Below are 25612 nucleotides of genomic sequence, written 5' to 3'. Positions count from 1 at the left end.
AGAGAAGGTGTTTGATCTGGAATCCGTGATAAGGTTCAGTATTCCCATCTCTGAGTTGGAATGCCCTGGGTCTGAATGGTTTTTATTTATTTGTTGACAGAATATGGATGTCACTGGCATTTGATGCCCATCCTCAATTGTGCCTGAACAAAGGAAAGAGTTAAAATTCGTTGGGCACCGTCTCATTTGTCTGTACCAGGGATGGTCAGCAGATTTTTTTACTGAAGGACATTCGTGAACCAGATGGGTTTTAATGACAATCCAGTGGTTTCATTGTTACCACAACTGATACTTTTTATTCCAGATTTATTTAATTATTTGGGTTTAAATTTCTCAGCTGCCGTGGTGGGACTTGGTCTGATGTTCGGATCAGTGGTTTGGATTTCTGGAGACCAGTCATTGACAGAACCGCTAAGCTGCACTCTGGGCACTAGGTTAGAGGATCTCGAGCAGAATGCAACCCATTGTCTTTTGTTTGCAACACCACTCACCACATTCTGCCTGTCAGCTGCATGAAGCCAAACCAGATAATGCCCAACCTTGGTGCTCTGCTTGACCCCAAGATGAGTTTTGAGTCGCGTATCCGCAACATCACCAAGACTGCCTATTGCACCCACTGTAATATTACTCATACCTTGCCGATATCTCTACACTTGACCATCTCTGGTTTGTCTCCCTTACTTAACCCTTCACAAACTGTGCTCTAACTCACACTGAGTCCTATTCACCCATTGGTGACCTTCACTGACTCCCTGTTAAACTCGATTTTAAAGTTCTCATTTTATCTCCAAATGGCTCCAAGGCCTCAAACTCTCTTTGTCTACAACATCTTTCCTCACTATTACCAGCCCCTTCTATCTACCTGCAATATCTCTTTATTCCTCAACGCACAGTCCTGTATTCAATGGCGCTACAATTGTCTGCCCTATGCTCTGGAATTTCCTTCCTAAACCTCTCCAATTTGTTATCCTTTCTCCTCTAAAATGTTTCTTTACACCAGACTCTTTGACCATGCATTTGGTCACTTGGCTCAATAATTCATACATGACTTACTGTCAGATTTTGTCTGGTAATGTTTCTGTACTATTATAGTTGTTCTTGTAGATGTACTCTGTTGCAGTAATGACTGAGTGCAGCATGGTCATATGTGCCACCATTGAGACGAGGTGTTAAACCAAGGCTTTCTCTGCCTTCTGGGATTGATACCAAAATTCCCAAGGCACTAATCCGAAGAGGAGCAGGGAAATTATCCTTGGTATCCTGGACAATATTTACGCCTGAATCAACTCAACATCACCAAGCAAGGGATTATCTGATCAGCATCATCTTACTGTTTGTGGGAGCTTCCTGCAGGTAGATTGTTTGTCAAGTTTCCTACATCACAACAGTCAGAACATTTCAAAAAGTGCTTCATTGGCTGTGATGTGCTTTGTATGAAATGTGTGGAAGAAACTCAAAGCCACGTTTCACTGCTGTGGATATTGAGTGAAGGTTGAACCATGAACAGTGAGATGCCTGCAGCTGAATAATCTGCAGATGCTTCATGGCAGACCACAGATGTGCACAACACTCACTTGTGTCCAGTCATGCAGCATGGAAACAGGCCATTGTGGCCACATTGTCCACACTGACCAGTGGACACCCACTGGTATTGATCCCATCTTCCAACCCTTGGCCCATTATCTTCTACATCTGGGCGATCCAAGTGCTTGTCTAGACACTTCATAAATGCTGTTAGCAACTGTGCTTCCACCTCTCTCTCAGGTAGTGTCAAATACTGATGAGTAAATTAGAATTGTACCTCAGCAAAAGAGATGCTTTAATAATACTGAGAATCCTTATAAGGCCCATCCAACTTGTCTCTAATTACATACAATGAAAAATGGTCCAAACGAGAATGCTTAACTCATTTTTACTTATGATTTGAACACTTCAATTATTAATTATTTGATCTGCTGTAATTGCAGAATAATGGCTTCATGGAGATAACTACAAGGCTGCACTTCATCTGAGAATACTTTTGATTTTCTTGAAATGATTTCGTTTCTAAAATTAGAAAGATGCTCTCATCTCTGTTGGAAATATTTGCTCACTTGTACAATATGTGGCATGATTCTTCATCGGTAGAACATTATACTCCTCACTGTTGGATAAGATGTTCACAAGAGGGGATTAACCTCCTTTGTAATGTCATTACTGTGGTATTACAGAAGGGTCAATCAGAACAAGCTGCAGGGAAATTCTATGTATAACAGTGCTGTGATGTGTCCTCTGAACACCACCCAGATCAGCAACTTTAAAGGAAAATCCTGATATGAATCTTTTTATGAGCTCCAAGCACTGTTGACCGATAGTTTCACCCAAGGCAAAATTCTCCAGATGCTGGAAGTCTAGGTAGATCAAAAAATAAATCAAAGTAAGGTTGAAATTACTGGAAATACTCAGCAGATCAGGTAGCTTCAGCAGAGAGAAAATCTGTTTCAGATTGCTGAACTTTTACACAGCAGCTGAAATAAGACCATAAAATATAGGAGCAGAATTAGGCCATTCGGTCCATTCAGTCTGCTCTGTCATTTAATCGTGGTTGATTTTATTTTCAACTTCATTCTCCTGCCTTTCTCCCCGTAACCCTTAACCCCCTTACCACTCAAGAACCTATCAATCTCTGCCTTAAATACACCCAATGACTTGGCCTCCACAGCCCTCTGTGGCAACGAATTCCACAGATTCACCTCCATCTGGCTGAAGTAATTCAACCTCATTTCAGTCTCTTTATTCTGAGATTGTGCTCTCAGATCCTAGACTCTCCCACTACAGGAAACATCTTTGACATGTCCACTCTATCCAGGCCTTCCAGTATTCAGTAGGTTTCAATGAGATCCCCTCTCATCCTTCTGAACTCTATCAAGTATAGGTCCAGAGCCATTCAATGCTCCTCATAGGTTAACCCTTTCATTCCCGGGATCAATCTTGTGAACCTCCTCCGGACCTTCTCCAGGGCCAGCACATCCTTCCTTAGATACGGGGCCCAAAATTGTTCACAATATTCCAAATGCAGTCTGACCAATACCTTATAAATCCTTAGCAATACATTCTTGCTTTTATAATGTAGTCCTTCAAATGAATGCTAACATTGCATTTGCCTTCCTTACTACTGATTCAACCTGCAAGTTAACCTTAAGGGAATCTTTAAATGGACAGGGATCATCTGAACGGCAACCAGGAATGTTCTTTTTTTAAGCTCTGTCTTTGGTTAAACTTAAATTCATTGAGTTGTCAGTGAAAAAACTTGGCTTAATTTTATCAGTCCCAAATTTCCCTGGCATTTTAAGTGAGAATTTCATTGTATAAAACCGGCACAATTTGTTTTCCCAGATAGTCCTGATGAAAGGTCATCAGCTTGAAACACTAATTTTGTTTCTCTCCCCATAGATGGTGCCTGACCTGCTGAGTATTGCCAGAATTTTCTGTTTTATTTCTGATTTTCTGCAGTTGTACTTTTTTTGGGTTTCTGATGTAACTGTTGCAGGCACAGCTGAAATTGTCAGACGTGAAAAAAGTTTAAACTACCGACTGCTAGATTTTGAAGGATAATTTCTGCAGCGAGGAAGGATGTTTTTGATTGATTTTAATTTTGGGGCATTTTAGGGAGCAGAAGGACACGCTAATGTGAGCAGTGGTTAGTTTCACAGCAGCACAGTGGTGAGTGGAGCCAATGCCTCACAGCTCCAGTGACATGGGTTCAATCCTGACCTTGGCTGCTGTCTGTGTGTGGAGTTTGTACCTTCTCCCTCTGACCACGTGGGTTTTCCTCAGTTGTGCTGGTTTTCTCCCACATCCCAAACTTGTGTGGGTTCATAGATTATTTGGCATTATAAATTGTCCTGAATGTGTAAGTGAGTAGTAGAATCTGGTGTGAGTTGATAAAAATGTGGAGGGAATAAAATGGGCTTAGTTTAGGATGGGTGGTTGGTGGTTAGCACAGACTTGAAGGGCCAAAGGGCCTGTTTCCCTCTTGCACCTCTCCATGACTCTATGACCAGGAATGGCCTTGCAATAAATAGGAGAAGGTTTTGTGTTTTACCTTCACTGTCCATTGGTCTATTTGCACTTCTTTGCAGTCCTGTGGGTGACGTTGAGTGGCAACGTTACCTCACTCCATTCAGTAGGAGATCAAAGTCAAAGTTGAGTTTATTGACATATGCACCAGTCCATGTGTGCACAGGTGCAAGGAAGACCTTACTTGCAGCAGCATCACAGGCACATAGCATCAGATAAGCAGATTTCACAAGAAAAACAAACATAAATTATACACAATTTTTTACAAGGAAGAACACAATTAGAACAAAACAAAGTCCATTTTAGTGCAAAAATGATCAAAGTGGTCATAATGTTGCTAAACTGTAGTGATTGGGGTTGTGCCGGTTGGTTCAAGAACCGAATGGTTGAAGGGAAGTAGCTGTTCCTGAACCTGGTGGTGTGGGACTTCAGGCTTCTGTACCTCCTACCCGATGGTAGCTGTGAGAAGATGGCATGGCCCGGATGGTGGGGGTCTTCGATGATGGATGGTGCCTTCTTGAGGCAGTGCTTCCTGTAAATACTACCGATAGTGGGGAGGGATGAGCTGTTGCGTGTGTTTCCGGCTGCAGGTACCCAGCTCTCCATCACAGCAGTGCTCATCTTCCTGATTAACGTGATTTATATGCAGTGTTAAGGACTCACCCATGCCCAGTGGGCACTTAGGTGAGGAACAGGAGGGCCACGGAACTGTAACACGGCAAAGAAAATTAGAATAGTTCATGACAGAGTGAGTCCACATGAAACGTTCAGTTTGAATAGAATTCCAACAAGCCCTACTCCCTGTTCTTTTTCGATACATCTGCAATTTTTCCCCCTTCAAATATTTATCAATTTCCCCTTTGAATACGATTACTCCATCAGGAAGTGCTTTCCAAATCCTAGCCAACAGTTAGCGTATTTTGTTCCACAGACTGCCTTCGACTCTGTTGCCAGTCATCTTAAGTTGGGATCCACTCCTGATAGGTTCAGAGAGTCATAGGTCATTGGGATCCACTCCTGGTTGGTTCGGAGAGTCATAGGTCATTGGGATCCACTCCTGGTTGGTTCGGAGAGTCATAGGTCATTGGGATCCACTCCTGATTGGTTCGGAGAGTCATAGGTCATTGGGATCCACTCCTCATTGGTTCGGAGAGTCATTAAATCAGAGAGAGATACAAGCATGGAAACAAGCTCTTTAGCTGCATTCATTAACACTGATTCTACACTTAATCCCATTTTATTCTCCCCACGTTCTCAACAACTCCCCTAAGATTCAGAGGCACAAATCTAGCACCCCTGGGGCCCAGGTTACTGAGACAGAAACTGACAAATATTGAGAATAATCTATAACAGTGACAAGAGTAGCTGTCTCCTCTCTGCACGATCTCCTCTCCCCTCCCCACCTTGCTCTATCTGTCTTTTCCCCCTTTTTCCTCTCTTTCTCTGTCTGCCTCTATCTATCATTAACCTGCCGCTGTCTCCCAACTCCGCCCCTCCACTCCCCTCCCCTACCTGTCCAACGTCTTGCACCCCTCCTCAGTCCACCAATCGCCTCGGAATCCTTTCTTGCCACTCCCCTTCTCCTCTTCCTACTGGCCGTCTCCCCTCGCCACTCTCAGTCCTGATGCAGGGTTTCAACCTGAAACACGGACAATTCCTTTCCTCCCACAAATGCTGCTCGACCCGCTGAGTTCCTCCAGCAGATTATTTGCTGCTCCAGATTCCAGCATCTGCAGTCTCTTGTGTCTCCAACAGCAAAATATAGTTTGTTTCCAAAATGTGTGAGTTAATGCATGAAATAGCTGAGCTTCACTGGTCTTTCACTGAGTCACAGATCACAGAAATTGAGTTTACGCTGACCATCAACAACACATTTCCACTAATCCCAGTTTTGCTCTCCCCACAATCCCATCGACTCTCCCCAGGTTCTACCACACACGCGCGAGGGAATTTACAGCGGCCAATTAACGTGCAAACCCACACATCTTTGGGATGTGGGAGGAAACTGGAGCACCTGGAGGAAGCCCACACAGTCACAGGTAGAATGTACAAACTCCATACAGACAGCAGTTTTACTGGCTGTGCCACTGTGCTGTATACATTTCTTTGTTCTCCATTATTACGTAGCTTTTTTTAAACACTGATTTCACTTAGGTGAATGTTAGATGCAGTTAGTAATTATTTCATAATCTTCTAAAACCTACCAAAGCCTTTGTGCTTTTCCTAAGCTCATGTTTCACAGAATAGGGAAGTATAATAACAGTGTGGGTTTGAGTTAATTCTGGTGGAATGTCCTTGAACAAGAAGACTGCTGGCTAATGATTACACACAGCTCAAACAGAACAGGCACAGCATGCTTTCTGTGTTACTTCCTGTTACCACTGTGGAAACATGCCCTTTCAATTGAAACACAGAGCAGAAAATTGGAGGCGGAAGTCAGTGTTGCTGAAAGGAGGCATAGAGAGACTTGCATTTCTATAGCGCCTTTCACCAGTTCAGGAAATCTCAAAGCATTTACCCGTTGATGAAATGTAGCTAACATTGTGACATGGGAAGTAATGTAGCCAATTTACTGACAGCAACAACAAACACTTCAGTGCATATCACTCACATCTGCGGTTTGTCAGTGAGTATTGTTGGGCAGTTGAACTCTGCATATTTCTGCTTTCACTCAATATCACAAATGGTAGAGCAATGGTAGAGCAATGATAGAATTTTCATTTATATCTTGCAATTTATGCCTGCAGCCAAGCTAATTATTTATGCAGGTTGAGTTAGTAGTAAGGAAGGCAAATGCAATGTCAGCATTCAATTCGAGAGGACTAGAATATAAAAGCAAGGATATACTGCTGAGGCTTTATAAGGTCTTGGTCAGATCACATTTGGAATATCGTAAGCAATTTTGGGCCCCATATTTAAGGAAGGATGTGCTGGCCCTGGAGAGGGTCCAGAGGAGGTTCACAAGAATGATCCCAGGAGTGAAAGGCTTAATGTAAGAGGAGCGTTTGATGGCTCTGGGCCTGTACTCGATGGAGTTCAGAAGGATAAGGGGGGGATCTCATTGAAATCTACGAAATACTGAGATAGAGTGGACACGGAGAGGATGTTTCCATTAGCAGGAGAGTCTAGGATCCAAGGGCACAGGCTGAGAAAAAAGGGACATCCTTTCATTTAGCAAGGAAAAGACTTGGAGCGAGAGACGCAAAAGATTAAAGGAGATAGGTCTCGGGACTTGCTGAGTCTCACTGAGCAGGATGCTACAACTGGCACATTTGCAAATTGTTAGCTAATAGCTGATTAGTTAATTAGCTAATTGATACAGCCAATAAAAAGAAGTTAAGGTTCTGCAGAGTGACTTTGGTGTGAAGAGGTGGAGGTAGAGTAAGTAGCCCAAGTTTGGAGAGTGAGAGCAGCTCTTTAGGGAAAAGACTTCAGAGAGAAGGCACAGGTAAGGTTGTTATTTTCTTTTGTTGTTATCATTGATTTGGCTTTGGTTCAGGAGGCTTTGGTGGGTGGAGGCTAAGGTGAGGTTCGGGTAAGGCCTTTCTTTTCTTATTGCACAGATAGAGTAGTGAAATGGCAGTTGGGGCAGTTGTGTGCTCATCTCATAGGATGTGGTAAGTCAGGGAGACCTCCAGTGTCCCTGATGACTACACCTGTGAGAAGTGCACCTGGTTGCAGCTCCTTACTGACTGAATTAGGGAGCTGGAGCTGGATGAACTCTGGATCATTTGGGAAACTGAAGAGATGAGATAGGAGTTACAGAGAGGCATGCACACCTAGGATGCAGGTAGCTGTCAGGAGAGGGAAGGTGGATAGGCAGTCAGTGTAGGATACCCCTGTGGCTGTTCCTGTCAATAGCAAGTATATCTTTCTGGATCCTGTTGTGGGATGACCTTCCAGAGGAAAGCCACAGTGGCCAGGTCTCTGTGGCTCAGAAGTTTTGGGGGGGGGAGGGTGGTGGGGAGATGAGGAGTCTAGCAGTGATGGGATTCATTAGTTAGGAGAACAGATAGGAGATTCTGTGGATGAGTACAAGATTCCTGGATGGGATGTTGCTTCCCAGGTGCCAGGTTCAGAGATGTCTCGGAGTGAATCCACAGCATTCTTAAGGGGGAAGGTGAGCAGCCAGAAGTCGTGGTACATGTTGGTACCAATGACAGGTAGGAAGGGTGATGAGGTCCTGCAAAGTGGGTTCAGGGAGTTAGGTGTTAAGTTGAAAGACAGGACATCCACGGTGGTGGTCTCAAAATTCCTACCTGTGCCATGTGCTGGTGAGGCAAGAAATAGAAATGTAGTGCAGTTTAACACATGGCTAAGCAGATGGTGCTGGGGGTGGGGTGGGGCTTCAGAATTTTAGATCATTGGGCTCTCTTCCAGGGCAGGTGGGGCCTATACAAATGGGACAGTTTGCATCTGAACTGGAGGGGGACCAATATCCTTGTGGAAAGGTTTGCTAGTACTGCTTGGGGGGGGGGGTGGGGTTTAGATTTGCAGGGGGGTGGGAACCAGAGTCACAGGACAGGGGCTGTAGGGGAAAAGTAGATCTTAAGCCTACAAGCAAAGACAGAAACTGACAGGTTGATGAGCGTGGTGGGACTAATGTTCTGACGTGTGTCTATTTTAATGCAAGGAGTACTGTAGGTAAGGCAGATGGAACATTGTTCAGCACATGGAATTATGATGTTGTAGCCATTAGTGAGACTTGGTTGCAGGAGGGGCAGGACTGGCAACTCAATGTTCTGATGTTTTAGACATGATAGAGAGGGAGGTATTGAAGGGGGAGGGGTGGCATTATTCATCAGGAAAAATCTCCTGGCTGTGCTCGACCAAGGGCTCCTAAACCTGCTCCAGGTTTCCTTAATATGTAGCGGTCCCAACTAGAGAGAGCAAAATACTGGATCTTCTCTCAGGAAGTGAGACAGGATAGGTAAGTGGTCTGTGTAAGGGAACACTTTGGATCTAGTGAACATAATTCCATTAGTTTCAAGATAATTATGGAGAAGAACAGGACTGGTCCTCGGGTTGAGACTTTAAATTGGAGTAAGGCCAATTTTCCTGGCATCAGAAGGGATCTGGCAAGCTGTTTCCTGGCAAAGTCTTGGTCAGTGGGAGGCCTTCAGAAGTGAACCATTGAGAGTACAGAATCTGTTTGTTCCTGTTAGAATAAAAGGCAAGGCTAGCAGGTTTAGGAAACCTTGGTTATTGAGGTCCTAGTAAAGAAAAGGAGGCATCTATCAGGTATAGGCAGTTAGGATCAAATGATGTGCTCGGAGTAGAAGAAATTCAAGAGAACATGAGACAGAGAAATCAGGAAGGCAAAAAGAGGACATGAGGTTGCTCTGGCAGACAAGATAAAAGAATCCCAAGGGTTTCTAGAACTATATTAAGAGCAAAAGGGTAGCAAGGGACAAAATTAATCTCTTGAAGATCAGTGTGGTCATCAATGGATGGAGCTGAAAGAGATGGGGGTGATCTTGCATGAATGCTCTGCATCTGTATTTACTCTAGAGACAGACTATAGAACTGAGGCAAAAGAGTAGTGAGGTCATGGACCATATCCAGATTACGGAAGAGGAGGTGCTGGCTGCCTTGAGACAAATGAAGGTGGATAAATCCCCAGGGCCTGACAAGGTGTCCCCTCAGACCTTGTGGGAGACTAGTGCAGAAATTGCAGGGGCCCTGGCAGAGATGTTTAAAATGTCCTTGGCTACGGGTGAGGTGCTGGAGGACAGAGAAACAAATGACTGCAGATGCTGGAATCTAGATAAAAAAAAACACGATGATGCCGGAGGAACTCAGCAGGCCAGGCAGCATCTGTGGAGATAAGCAGGCAGTCAATGTTTTGGGTCAGGACCCTTCCTCAGGACAGAAGTTAGGGAAAAGGAAGCCCAATATATAGGAGGGAAAAGCAGAGCAGTGATAGGTGGACAAAAGAGGGGAGGTGGGGTGGGCACAAGGTGGTGATAGGTAGATACAGGTAAGAGATAGTGATAGGGAGGTGTGGGGGAGGAGGGGAGAGCAGATCCACCAGGGGATGGGTCAAAGGTAAGGAGGAAAAAAATTAAAAAAAAAAAGTAGCAGATATTTACCTGCACCTCCCTTAATATCACCTACTGCATTCTGTGCTCCAAGTGTGGCCTCGTTTACATTGGTGAGACCAAATGCAGACTAGGCGACCATTTTGCAGAGCACCTGCACTCTGTCTGTAACCGCAGTCTGCATCTTCCCATTGCCAGTCACTTCAACTCTCTTCCACCCCCCCCCCCCCCCCCCCCCCACCACACACTATCACAGATGTCAGTCCTCAGCCTCCTCCACTGCCAGGACAATTCCAAGCACAAAATGGAGGAACAGCACCTCATTTTCCATCCTGGAACCTTGCAACTTAATGGCATGAACGTTGAATTCTCTCACGTTAAGTAACCCCCACATTTCTCTCCCCCCCCCCCCCATCCCCCCCACACCCACCATGCCTCATCTTTTCTTCGCTTTCCTAACCTATCTTTTTTACCCCCCCCTTTCCTCCTTGCCTTTGATCCATCCCCCAGTTGACCCACCATTGGTAGCTTCTACGTGAGGTAGTGCATTAATGAGGCAACATCTATCATCAAAGATCCCCACCACCCAGGCCATGCCTTCTTCTCGCAGCTACCATCGGTCAGGAGGTACAGAAGCCTGAAGTCCCACACCACTAGTTTCAGGAACAGCTACTTCCCTTCAACCATTTGATTCTTGACCAACCTGCACAATCCTAATCGCTACCTCCATATAGCAGCACAATGATCACTTTGCACTACAATGACTTTGGTTTTTTGTGTTCTAATTGTATTTTTTCTTGTAAAGATGCTGTGTAATTTGTTTTTCTTGTGAATGTTGTGTATCTGATGCTATGTGCCTGTGATGCTGCTGCAAGTAAGATTTGCATTGCACCTGTGCATACATGTACTTGTGCATATGGCAATAAACTCAACTTTGACTGATGCTCTCCAATATTGACCCAAAATGTTGACTGTCCATTTCTCTCCACAGTTGCTGCCTGACCTGCTGAGTTCTTCCAGCAATTCTTTTTGCTAAAAGTTTAGTTCTGTAAAAAGTTCTTGTCTCCTTGCTCTACCGATCAATTCTAACCTTTCTCCTGGAGGTAATAACTTAGTCACATTCATTATTGTTACTCACCTTAATTTATTAGCAATTAACTGGAATTTACTAAGGTCTCTTGAGAGAGAGGGCTAGAGGTAAAGATGGAGAAAGATATAGAAAGAGGGATAAGAGAGGAGAAGTTGTGTTAGCCATTCTGTATATAGAGAAACATGTATTAGAACAAACATGACTGCCCTTTGTGCCTTCATAATCTCAAGATAATGAGTACATACTCATTCCTCGTATGTTAACTTGATCATGTTTTGTGATTGAGGGGATTTTCTCTGCTTGATGGGAGGGGAAAACCCCAGGTGAGTCATCAAATGAACAGCCCAGAAACTCTTCTATCACATTATTTCCTAATCTATCTTGTCCTACAAGGACCTCACACCTAAGGAGTTCCTTTGCAATTCTGCAGTCTGCAAGTGGCTCCATTGGTGGCCCTCTGGGTCAGTGTTTTGAGTTCAAATCTCACCTTAAGCACCAACCCAAGGCTGACTCTTCAAGGCAGTACCTGGAGAGTGTTGCTTTCTTTCAGGTGAGGTATGATGCTGAAGCCCTGCTTGTTCTGAGACAGACATGGTCCTGTCTTGAAGGAGAACAGGGCTGTTGCCCACAGTGTCCTGGCCAATGTTTTAACAGTTAATCAACATCATAAAAATGGGTTCCCTGGTCATTGTTACTTTACTCTTTGTGGGATCTTTCTGTGCACAAAATGCCTCCTGTTTCCTACAATACAACAGTGATTACATTTCATTGGCTGTGAAGTTCTTTGGGATATAATAAGGTCTTAAAACCCTTATAGAATTTCAAAGGCTTTTGTTTTCAATTTGAAGTTTGCGATCCCTTTAAACCTGCACCTTGGTTTTTGAGTCTTTTATCCTGTGTTTTGAAATGAGTTCAGGCTATGAGCAACAGAAAGATTCTTAAGGAAAATCTCAAAATATGTCCATTTAATTCTCCAGAGACTTTGCAAATCCTTTCTGTCAGTTTGAGGAAGAAATTCACATCATCAGTTACATGTCAGCTTCAAGGAGATCTGTCACAAAAGCTATTTTGTGCACATTGTTTCCAAAGATCCTGGAGCAGCCAAGCACTTTGCCTAATAACAACAGTGATTGCATTTCAAAAGCAATGCAGTGGCTCGAAGCACTTTGTGTGTGAAGACATGATGGCCTTATATAAATGTAAATTGTTTTCTTTTTATGCAGGTGATATCTATAGGAAAAGGAGCTCTATGCTAATGTACAACAAATTAATTGCTTTGCTGATGCTCATTTTATAATTTATACAGTAATAAAACCACAAATGTTGCAATATGAGCTGAAATTGACAATAACATGAGCTACTCCATCAACAAATCATTTTAGGCTACACATCCACACCTGCTAGAAGCTGGCAGGTTGCTTCCTATGCTTTTTCCCATTTATATGATGGAAAGATTAATTTATTTAAAAATGCAGAAGATAAAATATAAATTGGAGGTGGATGGGGGGGGTGGAAGGGGGCAGGAGAGTCAGTCAATATTGGTAATTTGTTTATTATTGATGCATGTACCAAGCTACAAGTGAAAAACTTTGTCTCGCGTGCCATTAATACAGATCCTTCTAAAGCACAAGTACATCAAGGTGGTACAAAGGGAAAGGAAATACCAGAATGCAGAATATAGTGTTACCATTACAAAGACTGCAGGCAGACAAGTAAGGTGCGAGGGCCATGACGAGGTAGATCAAGAGTATCTTTATTATACAAGAGGTCTATTCAACAGTCTTATCATAGTGGCATAGAAGCTGTCCTCTAGCCTGTAGGCACATGTTCTCAAGCTTTTGTATCTCTACCTGAAGGATGGGGGAGAAGAGAGAACGGGAGGGGTCCTCAATCATATTGGCTGCTTTCTTGAGGCAGCAAGAAGTGTAGACAGAGTCCGTGGAGGGGAGGTTGGTTTGTGTGATGGACTGAGGGGTGTCCACAACTCTGCAATTTCTTGTGGTCTTGGATAGTGTGTGGTGCATCTGGATAGAATGCTTTCTGTGATACATCAGTTTTTTAAAAAAAAATTCAGGGTCAATGGGGACATATGAAACTTCCTTGGTCTTCTGAGGAAGTAGAGGTGTTGGTGCAATTTCTTGGCCATAGTGTCTACACGGTTGGATGAGGACCAGCTATTTGTGATGTTGACACAAGGAATTTGAAGCTCTCAACCATCTCCACCTCAGTGCCATTGATGTACTCTGCCCTGCTTTCTGAAGTCAATGACCAGCTCTTTTGTTTTGCTAACGTTGAGGGAAAGGTTGTTGTCTTGACACCATGCCACTAGGCTCTAGCTCCTTCCTGTACCCTGTCTTGTTTGAGATCAAGCTCATGATGGTGGTGTCACCTGCTGACTTCTAGATGGAGTTAGAGCAGACAGAATCTGGCCACACAGTTGTGAATGTATAGGAAGTAAAGTAAAGGGCTGAGGACACAGCCTTTATATTGAACAGGGTAGTGGGGACCAAGGTGCTGGGTTTTTGAGAACATCATAGTGCTTCTTGCAGGGGAGGAGGGAGGGCATTTACATTCACTTCACAAGTGCTGGGCAATAACAGTATCCAACAAAAATCCAGCTATCACCCCTTGATATTCAATGGTATTACCATCACTGAATCCCTCTATCAATATCCTGGGGGTTACCACTGACCAGAAACTGCAATGGAGTAGCCACATACACAGTGGGAATTACAGGACAGTGAGTCTTACTTCAGTGGTGGGCAAATTACTGGAGAAGATTCTTAGACATGATTTATGGGCATTTAGAGAAGCATAGGCTAATTAGGGACAGTCAGCATGGCTTTGTGAGGGGCAGGTTGTGCCTCACGAGCCTGATTGACATCTTTGAGGATGTGACAAAGCACATTGATGAAGGTGGAGCAGTGGATGTGGTGTACATGGATTTTAGTAAGGCATTTGATAAGGTTCTTCAAGGAAGGCTTATTCAGAAAGTCAGGAAGCATGGGATCCAGGGAAGATTGGCAGTGTGGATTCAGAATTGGCTCACCCATAGAAGACAGGGTGGTGGTAGATGTAGTATATTCTGCTTGGCGGTCAGTGACCAGTGGTCTTCTGCAGGGATCTGTTCTGGGCCCCCTGATCTTTGTGATTTTTTTAATATATATATATAAATGACTTGGATGAGGATGTGGAAGGGTGGGTTAGTAAGTTTGCAGATGATGCAAAGGTTGGTGGTGTTGTGGATAGTGTAGAAGGTTGCTGTAGGTTACAGTAGGACGTTGATGGGATGCAGAGCTGAGCTGAGAAGTGGCAGATGGAGTTCAACCCAGAAAAGTTGGAAAATTGAATTTGAAGGCAGAATACGACATTAATGGCAGGACTCTCTGCAGTGTGGAGGAACAGGGGGATCTTGGGGTCCACATCCATAGATTTGTCAAGGTTGCCACGCAGGTTGATAGGGTTGTTAAGGAGGCATATGGTGTGTTGGCCTTCATTAATCAGGGTATTGAGTTCAAGAGCTACCAAGTAATGTTGCAGCTCTATAGAACTCTTAGACCATGCTTGGAGTATTATGTTCAGTTCTGGTTGCCTTGTTATAGGAAGGAAATGGAAGCTTTAAAGAGTGCAGAGGAGATTTACCAGAATGCTGCCTGCATTGGAGGGCATGTTTTGGGGATAGGTTGAGTGAGCTCGGGCTTTTCTCTTTGGAGAGAAGGAGGATGAGAGGTGATTTGATAGAGGTGTACAAGATGATAAGAGGCACAAATCGAGTGGACAGTCAGACTTTGTCCCCAGGTCAACAATGGCTCACATGAGTGGGGCATAATTTTAAGGTGATTGGAGGAAGGTAAAGGGGGGATGTCAGAGGCAAGTTGTTTTTTAAGAGTGGTGGGTGTGTGGAACACACTGTCGGCAGAGGCTGTGGGGGCAGATACATTAGGGATATTTAAGAAACTCTCAGATAGGCACATGAATGATAGAGAAATGGAAGGCTGTGTGGGAGGGAAGGGTTAGATAGATATTAGATCAGGATAAAATGTTGGCACAACATTGTGGGCTGAAGGGCCTGTACTGTGCTATAATCTGTTCTAATAGCAGTCCAGAGGCTAGCAGTCTTGTGGTGAGTAACTTGCCTCTGAGCTCCCTGAAGCCTGTCCACCATCTACGAAGCTCAAGTCCAGAGTGTGATGGAACACTCTCCACTTGCCTGGGTGGGTGTTGTCTCAACAACACTTGAAGCTCGACACCATACAGGACATGGCAGCCCATTTGACAGGCACTCTGTCCACAACCATTCACTCACTCTACCATCATTGCACATTAGTAGTAGTTTGTGCCATCTACACTGCAGCAAATCACCAAGGCTCCTTGGACAGCACTTCCAAACCCACCACCTCTACCAGTTGGAAGGTCAAGGGCAGCAGAACTAGGGAAGTTGCCCCCCTCCCCCCAAGCCACACACCATCCTGACTTGGAAATATATCACTGTTCCTTCACTGTCACTGGCTCAAAATCCTGAAACTCTCTCCTTAACAGCATTGTGGGTGCACCCACACCTTAAGGACTGCAGCAGTTCAAGAAGGCAGCTCTCCATCACCTTCTCAAGGGCAGCTAGGCATGGGCAACTAAGTGCTAGCTCAGCCTGCGAAGCCCACATCCATTGAATGAATATATAAAATTAAGGCCCTCAGCCACAGGTGCCAGAGTTGACGTGGTGAAACTGGGAAGCTCGACCATATCTGAGGCCTGCAACTGGTCCATACCACACTGCCCACTGGTCTACCTACTGCCCAAACACAGCCCCTGAATGATGCAAGATATCACCAGGCCCAGCTAATGGCCATTGAAATATTCACTTCACTCAAAAGACTTAAGACATTGTTAGGTTGGCAAAAAAAGAATAAAACTTACAGAAATGCAAATAATTGTATAACTGAAGGATCAAAACTTGGAATTTTCAGTTGTGTTGAATTTGCTGCCTGTTCATCTTAACGTTATTAGCTAGTAACATCCCAGTGAGATGGAAATTGATGCTGTAATGCTCTAATTGTCATGGAACATTCTCTCAACAATCTTTTAATTGATTCAATTACCAAGAAGGTTATTAATGTCATATTAACCATTTTCCTTCAATTAGCTCGTATTGATGTGTACTAGGCTGTACTGTGTATAAAAGAGATCTGCTATGGTCCTGGATATTCATGCAACCATATCATTCTTTCCCTAAATCCACTGGCAGAAGATCAAATCATACTTTGGATTTGATCATTTTATTTTCTCAGCTTAACATAAGGTTTTTCCTTAAATGATGTGTAACAAATAAAATGTAACATTAAATTCTAGGATTTACTTGACCCTAAAGAATTGAGATACTTTACACATAATGTTCATCAGAAGAAATGACAAATTTATCAAATAAACTTGAGGTCTTCAGCAGAGAGTGACTACTGAATCTTCTATTACTCCTCTCAGTAGAAGTCCCTGAACAACACCATGACAGTTGTTAGTAAAATGATATCATTGACACAAAAGTCTCATCAATAGCTCAGTTATATTGCAGTCAAAGCATTGCTTTTACTGTATTATAAATGTACAACACATCACTGGGATGTTATATTTAATACAAAAAAGGAGCTGAAAGAATTGGAATCTTTTTATTTAAAAATATAGATACTGGGAAACTATTGTTCTTCCTCAAAGGGTAGTGGAAGCTAAGTCTGAATATTTTAAAGTAGAGGCAGATGGATTCTTGGTAAGAGAGCAAAGGATTTCTAGAGCAGAGTGGAATGTGGAGCTGAGGTCAGAATCTGGACAGTTATGATCTTATTAAATGGCTGAGCTGATGCAAGGGGTCAAATGGCCTATTCTTGGTCCTAATTTGTACGTATGTCAAAGTTACACCACCAGCACTCCTTTGGTACACCACTTGATCGTGAGGTTGGATTAAGTCTCTGGAGTGGAACGTCAATCCACTACCTCCACATTCAGAGGTGCTCACACTAACCACTGGACTACAGCAGAAGATGCTTGTGATCTGTCTTGATGAAGGTCATTGATCATTGCTTCCAGGTTACAACAGAGGTCCAGCTTTTTCTTCTGTTTTAGCCACTTATAATTTCTGATTGCACATATCATATTTGAAATTTTCCTCCTTGTTTTCCATCTTCTGCATCATCTCTGTGACCTCCTCCATCCATCTTAGATGCCTTTCCCAAGTAATCATTCCATTATTGACACTACATCTTCAGTTGCCAAGGCCCTAAACTCTGGAATTCTTTCCTTCAATTTCTTTTTTACTTCATCTTTCTTTCCTTCAAACAACTTTCAATTAGTCCAAGCTTTTGATCATCTATCTTAGCATCTCTTTTCGTAACTTTGTTTTGTTATTATATTCCTGTGATGTTTCACTATAATGAGGCTACATAAATCCAAGTTACTGCTGTAATATATGGGATTGGCAGCTGCTGATGGCCCAGTGATCTCCTAGCCTGAATCTAAAGACTGTTGTGTCTCCTGTGTTTGTGCTAGTTGGTGGAGCCCGTCATGTTGATTGAGAATTAGCAGGTCATAGTTTCAGCTGCAACGTGTCTGAACTTGCTTATCACTCAATGGTTGCATGAAGTCCAGCCTTTGTTGTTGCAATCTTGGCAATGTCCAGTAAACTGCCATTCTTATCACTAGTGAAACTACTAGTGCCTCAAAAGATAATATCCTTTTCAGCAAGCTATTTGACATTTTAATAGCTGACAGCTCTATCTTCATGCTCTATTTAGAAATGAATTTCCCTTGTCTTTATTTTCAAGAACCATTGGTGTGGACTGTGTGGTGGATGTGTGATTTGAATGAAATGAATTGAGAGGTATTACCAAGTGTTCACTGAGGTTCGGAAGAACAGGAGGTGAGCTCGTCCAGATAGACACTGTTCTGAGAGGGTTGGCAGAGCAGATGTTAAAAGGCTCCTTCCGACTGGAGAGGCTGGAATGAGCATGCATAGTCTTGGGATAAGGGTTTGACTATTGGGATAGGTCACTGGTAGTGGTTCATGGACTTGGATGTGTTTGCAAGGACAGGTTTAGTGATATCTCTCCAGTGTCTTGAGGTGGTCCAAGTCTCAGAAGCATGAAGGAAGGCAGGGATCACTGCATGAGTTTTGTGTTAACTTGCAGAAGAGGTTTGGGTGATCTCTCTACTGAGCCAGAGAGCAGCAAACTGTGAGCTCAGTGGCAGCAGGTTGGAATGGTCCTGAGGTTAGGAAGCTGAGAGTGAGTGATCTTGACATGAGCCATACAATTATGTACCTGAAGTGACAGAGGTCACTGATCTCAGTGAAGCCAATGTTCAAGTGTTGGCCTTTTAAATAGCATGGTTTAGGGGGTTGTGGGGTTGGTGAAAATTGGCTGTGCTCTGTGTAAACACAAACTCATTTATTGAAGGTTGAAACTGATGTTGACAATGATTTTTCAATGTTGTATTGTTGTTAACATCATTTGAGGGAATTGTATATCAGAAATAAGTTTCTAGTGCTAATGAAAATCCTAACAGAAATCATGTTGAATTTCCCTCTGGACTATAAGAGACCCAGAGGTTGGTGCCACATTAAGCCTGTTTTCAAATGTACAACCTCTTCTTTTTCCAAAGCTATACAAAGGAATTCCTAGGCTGGGAATTCTGATAGTGCAGCTGTCCCTTATACTTCACTGGAGTGGGTCTTGAACTCAGACTGAGCCAAGAGTGTGACTTGCAGAGCCACAGTTTAACCCAGGAAGAGTATGAAGATCAAATTTGAAGGTTAATGGCAGGACTCTTAGCAGTGTGGAGGAACAGAGGGATCTTGGGGTCCACATCCATAGATCCCTTAAGTTTGCCACGCAGGTCGATAGGGTTGTTAAGAAGGCGTATGGAGTGTTGGCCTTCATTAGTCGGGGTATTGAGTTCAAGAGCCGTGACGTGATGTTGCAGCTCTATAGAACTCTGGTTAGACCACACTTGGAGTATTGTGTTCAGTTCTGGTCACCTCATTATAGGAAGGATGTGGAAACTTTAGAGAGGGTGCAGAGGAGGTTTACCAGGATGTTGTCTGGATTGGAGAGCAGGTCTTATGAGGATAGGTTGAGTGAGCTGGGGCTTTTCTCTTTGGAGAAGAGGAGGATGAGACGTGACTTGATAGAGGTGTACAAGATGGTAAGAGGCACAGATCGAGTGGACAGTCAGACTTTTTCCCAGGGCAACAATGGCTAACATGAGGGGACATAATTTTAAGGTGATTAGAGGAAGGTATAAGGGGGATGTCAGGGGTAAGTTTTTTTTTTTAGTGGTGGGTGTGTGGAACGCACTGCTGGCAGAGGCTGTGGGGGCAGATACGTTGGGGACATTTAAGAGACACTTGGATAGGCACATGAATGATAGAGAAATGGGGTGCTATGTGGGAGGGACGGGTTAGATAGATATTGGAGCAGGATAAAATGTCGGCACAACATCGTGGGCCGAAGGGCCTGTTCTGTGCTGTTATGTTCTATGAGGGAGATTGGGTTGTACCCGGAGAGGCTCACTGGTTGCTCATTTGTACATGACTGTTTGAATGAGATTAGAGCTGAAACCAGGCATCCAGTGAAGTCACATGAGTGCCCTGGAGTGAATTCCCATTCAGCCTTGTGAGAAAGCAACCTACTGGCAGATCTCCTGGTTATACAGTTGGAATTAGGAATATGATGTGTGGGGAACTGTGGCAGCAGTCCCAAAATCTTTATTTCCTCTCTGCCAATTATCTCCCCTCTCAGCTGAGATTGCTGCTAATGCCTTACTGTTTTTTGGGCACTCAGACTTTGGGAACTGTCTAGTCCAAATGTGGAAGAAGGTTATGCTCTTCTGTGAATCCAGATCATGATGGGTGATATCTATTTGAATGTGGAGGGTATCACAGCCCAGCCTGTTCTCATCCTTGCTGAACAGCCTATGATGCACAGTTGTCTGGAGTAGCTGATTGTGAATGGATGCCCCAGTTATTTTGCCTCTCCCTAATCTTGTTCCAGCAAGATTAACTCTTCCCACCTCAGCTGAGAGAGGCTGATAGGGGCACAGGATGGGCACATCCTGGGATACCCTGGGTGATGCAATGGTGCGGCCGTTAGTGCTGCTGTCTCACAACTCCAGGGACCCAGGTTCAATCCTGACTCCTGTCACCGTCTGTGTGGAGTTTGCACGTTCTCCCTGTGACTGTGTGGATTTCCCCTGGGTGTTCCAGTTTCCTCCCACATCCCAAAGACAAGCTGGGAGGTTAACTGGCCCTGTTAGTTGCCCTTAATGCAGGTGGATGGCAGGAGAATTAATAGGGGCAACTGGGTTACAGAGAAATAGAACTGATGGGATTGTTCTGAGAGCTGGCATAGACTAGATGGGCTGAATGGCCTCTTGTGTCACGAGAAACCCATGAAATTCTCACTGATCCATTGAGGAGAGCTGGCTCACAATGTTGGAAGCACTGAAATGTTTCCTCAAAGCACTATTGAGAGATGCCACAGATTAATTAACTCTTAATGATCAACCCTCCTCAGTGTTGCTAATGGATGCCAAGCACCTGCTTCAGTGCTGGTATTTACGACTATAATTCCATCCTTGTGTTCGAGGATGAGTTTAGGATACAGGCATGTGACATGGAAAGAAGTTTGTATATGACAAATTATTTCCTGGTGCTGCTCAGATCAGTGAGACGTTTGTGCGTTTGGTACAAGAAAATAGCTTGCAGCATTAGAACCCATGGTACAAAAGGTTCAAAGCTTAAAGAACCTCAGCACTCAAAAATAAAATGCCAAGCTAACAAACTAACCAGGGCAGGATATTGGCTGCAATCATCAACTCTGAAAAGAATTCTTATAAGGAAGAGACACTTGCAAACTTAAGGGCCAATTGACACGATAAAAGATTTACTGTACATGGGGGAAAAAGTACATTTTGCACAGAAGAAGGAACAGGAGTTTCAGTTACAGTGTGTTCAGTTATTTATTATATGTCTGCTAGGACTCTGTGTACTGTTTTGTCAGGTGTCAAGATAGCCTGTGTTAAACTGCTGGGAGCCTGTTCTGGGACTATACATAAACTTGAATGGAGGTGCCTTAAGGCTAAAAATCATTTTGTTCTGCCAATGATATCTGCACAAAAGCATAAATTTGAATTATTTAAACTGACTGAGGCAAAAGTGCTCAGCTTTTTAAAAGTATGGCATTTAAAAAAAAAATTCCCATATTTGGACAGTAAAATAAGCCCAGGCACTTCACTATCTGACAAATATTTGTCATTAAGGCACTTAAGAAGCACTTTAAAGAGGGGGGGGGGGGGGGCTGAGAGCAGAGGTGTGAAGAAGTTTGTGGGTGGAGTTTCAGAACTTGGGGGGGCCTTGGCAGCTGAAAGCTCAGCCATCAGTGGTGGGGTGATTAAACCCGATGGAACGAATGGAAATGAGGTTCGAAGGAGCATCTTAAAGGATGAAGGAGAGTCGGGGAGTTGAAGTGGCTGAGGGGGACGTTGGATTATCGGTCCTTTTCTCAGGGTAGGAGAGTCTAAATCCAGAGGACATGGGTGTAAAGTGAGAGAGGAAAGATTTTAAAAAGGGACCTGAGGCAAAACCTTTCAAACAGAGGGTGGTGAGTATATGGGAGGAGCTACCACAGGAAGCTGTAGAGGTGGGTACAATTACAACATTTAAAGGACATTTCGACAGTACATAGATAGAAAAGGTTTGGAGGGATATAGGCCAAACGCGGGTAAATGGGACTAGCTTGGATTGACATCTTGGTCGGCATGGATGTGTTGGGCTGAAGGGCCTGTTTCCATGCTGTATGACTCTTATGAATCTATGACGTGGCCAGACTAGAGAAACACTGTTATCTAAGAGGACTGTGGGAGATTACAATGATAGAGATGGGTAAGGAGGCAGACCTATCTGAAAACATAATTGCACAGAAGTGAAAATGTAATAGAACATGAGAAAATAATCTCCTCAGCCCTTGTTTTGGTCCTTGTACATTGAACTGTGTTGGTATTGGTTATTATTGTCACATACTGAGGTAGTGAAAAGCTTATGTTTGCATGCCTTTCAAACAGATCATGCCATACATAATTATACTGAGGTAGTAAAAAGCAAACAGAATGCAGAATATGGTGTTGCAGTTCCAGAGGGTGCAGTGCAGGTAGACAAAGTGCAAGGGCCACAACGAAGTAGATTGGGAGATCATGAGTTTATCCTTTAGTGTACGAGAGGTTCGTTCAAGAGTCTGATAACAGCAGGATAGACGCTGTCCTTGAGCCTGGTGGTGCGTGTTCTCAGGCTTTTGTATCTTCTGCCCGATGGGAGAGGGGAGAAGAGAGATTGACATTAATCAATGCCACCAGGAAGAGGTAAGGCCAGGAGAGGGGATTAGGAGTGGTGAAGTGGTGTTGCTATAGGTATTGGTTTATTATTGTTGCATTACAAAGGTACAGTGAAAAACTTTTGTAAGCAAAACGTCAACAATTTTCCTCTCCACCCCCCCTCCCCCAGCAGATGCTGCTCGACCTGCTGAGTTCCTCCAGCAGATTGTTTGTTGCTCCAGGTTCCAGCGTCTGCAGTCTCTCGTGTCTCCAAATCAGTTAGTGCCCCTGGCAGGAAAATGGAAAAATCAGCCTGAATTCTCACTCCTGATTATTTCCAGGAATGTTTCATTGGAAATGGTGTGTCTGGTGAGGTGGCAGGGGTCCAGGAATGTGATGGGATGTGGGCAGGTTTCAGGAAGTGGGCTTGGGAGTAGTGTTGTAGGACAGGGTGAGGGTGCAGTGGATTTAACCCCTCCCTGCTTCAATCTGAGGTTCCCACCTATTTTAAGAAGACCACTATCATCCTGGTACCTAAGAAAATCAAGGTAACATGCCTTAATGACTATCAACTGGTGGCTCTGACGTCCACCATCATGAAGTGCTTTGAGAGGCCGATCATGGCATGCATCAACTCCAGCCTCCCAGAAAACCTCAACCCACTGCAATTTACCTACTGCCGAAACAGGTCTACAGTAGGTACCATCTCCCTGGCCCTACACTCAGCTCTGGAGCATCTGGACAGTAAAGACACCTACGTTAGACTATTGTTTATTGACTACAGCTCTGCCTTCAATACTATAATTCCAAGCAAACCCATCACCAAACTCCAAGACCTGGAACTCAACATCTCCCTCTGCAACTGGATCCTTGACTTTCTGACCAACAGACCACAATCAGTGACCTCCAGCACAATTATTCTCAACATCATGCCCCAAAAGGCTGTGTCCTCAGCCCTCTACTCTACTCCCTATATACTCATGACTGCATGGCCAGATTCTGCTCTAACTCCAGCTACAAGTTTGGAGAGGATACCACTGTGGTAGGCTGTATCTAAAATAATGATGCCAGAACACAGGAAGAAGAGAGAGAGCTTCGTGACATGGTATCATGACAACAACCTTTCCCTTAATGTCAGCAAAACAAAAGAACTGGTCATTGACTTCAGGAAAGGAGGTGGTGTACATGGATCTGTCTACATCAATGGTGCTGAGGTTGAGAGCTTCAAATTCGAAGGAGTGAACATCACCAATAGTCTGTCCTGGTCCAACCACGCAGATGCCACTGCCAAGAAAGCTCACCAGTGTCTCTACTTGCTCAGGAGGCTCAAGAAATTTTGGTATGGCCCCTTTGTTACCAATTTTTATCAGTGCACCATAGAAAGCATCCTATCTGGATGCATCACGGCCTGGTATGGCAACTGCTCTACCTGGGACCGCAAGAAACTGCAGAGAGTTGTGGACACAGCCCAGCACATCATAGAAACCAGCCTCCCCTCCATGGACTCTGTCTATATCTCTCCTGCCTTGGTGAAGCAGCCAGCATAATCAAAGACCCCACCCACCCGGGTCATTCTCTCTTCTCCCCTCTCCCATCAGGCAGAAGATACAAGAGCCTGAGGGCACATACCACCAGGCTCAAGGACAGCTTCTATCCCACTGTTATAAGACTATTGAACTGTTTCCTTGTAAGATGAGATGGACTCTTGCCCTCACAATCTACCTTGTTATGACCTTGCACCTTATTGTCTACCTGCAATGCACTTCCTTGTAGCTGTGACACTTTACTCTGTATTCCGTTACTGTTTTTACCCTGTGCTACCTCAATGCACTGTGTAATGAATTGATCTGTACGAATGGTATGCAAGACAAGTTTTTCATTGTCCATCTGTACAAGTGACAATAATAAACTTATCCCAATACCATTGAAGGTATGGGGGGTGTATGATGGAGAGGAAGGGTGTAACTTTGAGTTCAGTTGAGACCATAGTGAGTGACAACAATTGGGGGCCTATTTTTGCATTCCTCCCCAGTTTCATTTCCATGGAAGTCTGTGGAAAGTCAAATGGAGGGAGTTTAATTGTGATTTGTCTCCTCTGGACTTGGCCACTCTAATGGAGTCAAAGCAGATTTTTCTCCATTCTATTCTCCATAAACCCTCAGTAATCAGAACATAAGTTATACATAAATTATACAAGACAGTGAAGAAAAAAAGTGTGCAAAGGAAGACATTTGTGTTGTTTTAAAAAAAAAGACACAATCAGAGACAAGACCATTGCAGTGCAAGAGGTGGTTAGTAGTGTTCCGTTGCTGAGGTAGGGTTAGGGTTGTGTAGGTCGGTTCAAGAACCTGATGGTTGTAGGAAAGTAGCTGTTCCTGAACCTGGTGGTGTGGGACTTCAGGCTTCTGTACCTCCTGCCTGATGGTAGCAGCGAGAAGAGGGCATGAACCACGATCGTGGCGATCCTTGATGGTAGACGCTACCTTGAGGCAGAACCTCCTGTAGATGCTGTCAGTGGTGGGAAGGGCTGTGCTCGTGATGGACAGGGCTGCAGCTAATACTCTCTGCCGCATATTGCGTTCCTGCGTGTTAGAATTGCTGTACCAGGCCATGATGCAACACCGTTCTCCATGACCCTCCAACTATTACAGTGCTGTAGTGTTCAGGTAACTCTCAAATCACTACCAAAAAATTTGAGATAAGGAATGTGAGGAAACAAAATAACTAAATAAACACAAAGTTAGAAAGAAGCAAGAAGTTTTCTCAACTTTTTGTCAAGGGTTGGCATTATGGAAAATCACAATACAGACGGTTTTCTTGGAATACAACCCCTTTCTAACATGGGTGTGGACTGTACTAATTCAGAGATGTAAACAGATTGAGTAACTCAAACCTGTATTCTCTGGAGTTTAGAAAATCTCATTGAAACTCTCAAAATTCTTATAGGGCTCAACAGGTTGGATGTAAGAAGGATGTTTCTCATGAGTGAAGGGAGGCTGCTTTGGACTGAGAAGAGGAGAAATTTCTTTGCTCAGAGAATGTTGAACCTTTGGAATTTGCTAGCCTGGAAGACTGT

The sequence above is a fragment of the Pristis pectinata genome, chromosome 22 (genome assembly GCF_009764475.1).
Source record: "Pristis pectinata isolate sPriPec2 chromosome 22, sPriPec2.1.pri, whole genome shotgun sequence".
In the NCBI taxonomy this organism is placed as follows: Eukaryota; Metazoa; Chordata; class Chondrichthyes; order Rhinopristiformes; family Pristidae; genus Pristis; species Pristis pectinata.
The sequence above is the reverse complement of the archived record's forward strand: the minus strand, read 5'-3'. Positions refer to the sequence as shown.